At 39.4% G+C, this 4,302-nt stretch overlaps 1 pseudogene across 1 annotated transcript; it reads left to right on the forward strand.

Annotated features, from left to right (window-relative positions):
* The first annotated feature begins 130 nt into the window (after positions 1-130).
* LOC147231146 (lysosomal membrane ascorbate-dependent ferrireductase CYB561A3-like) lies at positions 131-4,302 on the forward strand (annotated as a pseudogene). The gene is made up of 5 exons (XR_015106644.1): positions 131-316; positions 1,320-1,528; positions 2,346-2,498; positions 2,663-2,819; positions 4,220-4,302. The product of XR_015106644.1 is annotated as a lysosomal membrane ascorbate-dependent ferrireductase CYB561A3-like (transcript).

Raw genomic sequence — 4,302 nt, forward strand, 5'->3', positions numbered from 1 at the left:
TACCTGGTGAGTATCAACCCTTGAGGTGGAAAAACAAGATTAAATCTTAAAAGGCTTTCATTGCTTATTTATGAGTGCGCATCCCGCTCGCTATCCAGGTACCCAGTGGGTTTTAACACACACGCTCACCATGGGACCCTTTGTGTCGTTCTATGTCACCTATACACTCAGCCTGGCTTTGGGACTGCTGTGTGTGTTTTTGCGAGCTACTGGTGCTCGCACTGGAGAGGAGGTTTCGCCTGGGATGGGTCTGCTCTGCATTTCAACTGGCACCCGGTGCTGATGCTGTCAGGCCTGGTGGTTCTGTATGGCAACGGTAAGGGCTTATACTGTAATAAAAAAAGAAATGAACAAAGACATAATTACAACGCAAGCGATATGGCATTTATGATTATACAATTCTTAATGACGGTGTATCTTAATTCCTTTTATTTAATTTTACTGTTTTAATATGGAAAAGAAAAATGGCCCAATTTTTCAGTCATGGATAAAATCAGAAATATGCTCTGGAAATTTTTGAAAACTAAATTTTCTCACAGAAAGACATGTTCAAACCATTTTTCTGTTTCTAAATCATCTGACAGAAAAATCATTATAGTTGAACCAGACAGCTTGGAGCAGAATAGTCTGGGGAAAAATGCAGGGATACAAAATAACATAAGAGCGGGTACAAAAAAAAGTAGTGTAAAAAAACAGAAAAGAACACAGAATCATTAAAAAAAAAAGGCAATATCACATTTAGATCTGTAAAACTGTTCTGAGTTACTCATTTGATCTTCTTCCTGAAATTGACGAGTTTAAACTCATCAATTTCCATCTTAATATGCACAGTGAGCTGATTCAAATGAAATAAGTCATTATGGAAAGGTTTACAGTGAAATCCTGTGAACGCTTTAATAGTTTCTTTGCACACACACCGCTGTCACACAGTGTTCCAGGAATCCCAGATGTTCATCTTGGTTTTATTAAGCCAATCAAAAACATTTCAGAATGGTGACTCAGCTAAAATTAGTTTTGCTGATCCTTTGAGCCTGGAATCGTTTTATGTCCCGCTTTATTAGTAATCACACACAGAAACTAAAGCTGAAGCGACCGATCGAAATAAATCAACTTGATAGGTGTTAAAGTGAAACGGGTCCATGCCGGAGTTCACTTCATATGTCAGTGCTTCAAATGAACGACCGATGCTGAGATGTTCACTCGAAATACAAATATCCGTCAGCCGTTCTGCCGTTTAAAAGCATTTAAAAGCAGAGCGAGTATCTTTGTATGGTAAATTCCCATTGAACAGAATTCTTTGGTTTACGGTCCCTCTGCAGCTGCGGTGTTGTACTGCGCTCCCTTCACCTGGATGCACAGGAAACTCACCTGGAAGCTGGTGCATGCCGGACTGATGCTGGCAGCCCTGCTCCTTTGCATCCTGGCCCTGCACGCCATGTTCTACTTCCACAAAACCCTTGGCATCCCTCACACGTACTCCCTGCACAGCTGGGTTGGAATCTCTACCGTCGCCATCTTTGCTGGGCAGGTGCGGATGTTTGATGCTCCTCTTGTGCTTTGCGGCGTTGCACTGTACTGAAAACATTGGATGTTAGAAAAAGCATGTGGGGTGGAGAAGATAACCTCATGCTGGCTATCTTAAAACAGAAATATCCTTTAAAAATGAATAGCATTTTAATAAGATAACTATAAGCATGAAGACAATCATCAGTATTGTCACTAAGCTAATTTACAATCAAACAAATGACATTTCGCTTTGATTTACTCAATTCAAATGGAAAATATGTTTCTTAACAGATATTGGTGAGGGTCTTTTTGTGTGTTATTCCTCTATAGTGTAGTTAGCGACTGATGTAAAAAGAACAAACAAGCTTTCGTGAACCAGCAACCCCATTAGACAATTTATGGGACTGTCTCAGAAAATTTGAATATTGTGATAAAGTTCTTTACCTTCTGTAATGCAACTACAAAAACAAAAATGTCATACATTCTGGATTCATCACAACTGAAATATTGCAAGCCTTTTATTATTTTAATATTGCTGATAATGGCTTACATCTTAAGAAAACTCAAAAATCCTATCTCAAAATATTAGAATATCATGAAAAAGTCTTTTTTCTTTTTTTATTGCATTACAGAAGATAAAGAACTTTATCACAATATTCTACTTTTCTGAGACAGTCCTGTAGTTTTAGATATTTCTAAACATTGTCTTTCAGAGATCAGTGCTGCTTAGTTTGAGCAGCACTGATCCCAGAGGACGCCTCTTTGTCATGCTTTTCTCGGGTATTAAAGCTGTATAACTGAACCAAGCTGTCCTTGTGTTCCCCGTTGCTGCTGCCCAGTGGACCCTCGGCGTGGCCGGCTTCTTGCTTCCTCGCTCTCCAATGTGGTTCCGCAGCGCCTTGAAACCTGTCCACGTTTGGATCGGAGGCGGTCCTGATCCTCAGCCTGGCCTCTTGTGTCAGCGGGATCAATGAGAAACTGCTTTTCGACCTGTAAGCCATCGAATTTCAACAACTAATCTCCGCTTTTGAGCTGAAATTCGCCAAAAGCGCAAAACCTACTCGGCACAAAAACTAATTGCAAAATAAAGCCGATTCAGGATGAAGTCACATCCTGTTATTTTCCTTTTCAATAACCTGCTGCTTCTTTGTGTTGGAAAAAAAAATGCAAGCACCGGGGAGCCCTGCAGTTCACTGCCCGCAGAGGCGAAGTTCGCCAACTCCCTGGGCGTCCTTATTGTGGTGTACGGGCTGATCATCTTCGCAATTCTGTCCAAGAAACGATGGCAGCGGCCGGAGGTCCAGGCCGAAAGGGTTCGTGTGAGTCATAGACTTATCGCTGAATGTTGACAGACATGGGGAGGAGGCACATCCTCTTGGTTAGATGATAAAGTAGTTGGTCTACAATTTCCCTGCTGTCACATGAACCAGCAGCGGCCATTATTCCTCCATCTGTTGTGGTTGTTTGGGCTCTTTTCATGGCAGTTTGAGTATCACAATTCATGCCGATGTCACAAAGAACCACAAATATACACATGCACAAACACACACTATCACCACACCCAGGGTACTGTTATTGTTAAATAATTGCATGATAGCATCAGGAAATGAGGGGGCGCTTTTTTTTTCGTCTCCCTGATATTAATGAGGGGGACACGATTACATCGAGGCAAATATATTAAAGGAAGGAAATGAAAAATCATGGTAAATAAAACATTTTAACGGGTAGATGTGTGGACGTGTGATTAAGTGTGGATTAAGTACTCAAGGTGCAATGTGGTAATAACTTTACAAGACAGAAAAAAAAAATCACCTCGTTACATCACCAGCGTAATATCTCCAATTTAGTACTTGAAATCTTTTCGCCTGCCCTTGGAGTGACTTTGGTATTTTGTTTTGCACCATTTTATTGTCCCTATCTCACACTGTGATCTGTGAAATGACTCTGCTGTGCATGTGCATGTGCATGTGCATGTGCGTGTGTGTGTGTGTGTGTGTGTGTGTGTGTGTGTGTGTGTTTGTGTGCAACTATGTTCATGCTTACATTCGCATGCATTTACGTTCAGTAATTGATGTTTACTTGTATTTAGTCTCTATTTCGCTTAATCTAATGCAATCTATTTGTCTACATAACCTTTATTGTTATGTAATGTCCACTATCACTACAATTCCATTCTTTAAAAAGGGGCATCGTCCCCATGTTTTATGGATTTTATGCAATGCAACATATAATGATTTTCAAAATCCCTTAAATCTGAAATGCTCTCATCCAATTTTGTAATTGAAAAAAAAAATGGCTGAACAAATCACTAAATGGATGATTATGGGAGGATATATTGTGGCAGGTTATTAGTTTGTTTATCATAAACAGTCAATGTTATTCAAAATTCTCTGTAAAATGTGTGAAAGTAAAATCAATATTTGAAATTAAAATGAAATCCGATCAAATGAAGCAGATCTTTTCATGGGAATTAAACAGCAGGAGTAAGAAATTCATAAGAATACCTAACACAAGCACAAAAATTTAATCAAGCATAATATGAAATTAATGATTATGCATAATTAATTTGGATGCTGTTCTTTATTAGATGAATAAGACTCTCATTGGTCATTTGAATTACACCGTTGCTAAGCCTTGTTTTACAAGCCTGAACGGCTGCTGAGAATTTTAAAAATAAATGAAATAATAATTTGTATTTACTTTGTAATTCCAGCTTCTCGTCAGTGAAAGTGGCACGTGAACATCGCAGAACCACGCAGACTAAGTTTCTCTCAACCAGGCTTTTGGTTCATCAGC

The sequence above is a fragment of the Fistularia commersonii genome, chromosome 9 (assembly GCF_037954325.1).
Source record: "Fistularia commersonii isolate RoL2024-O1a breed Wild chromosome 9, RoL_Fcom_v1.0, whole genome shotgun sequence".
Taxonomy (NCBI): Eukaryota; Metazoa; Chordata; class Actinopteri; order Syngnathiformes; family Fistulariidae; genus Fistularia; species Fistularia commersonii.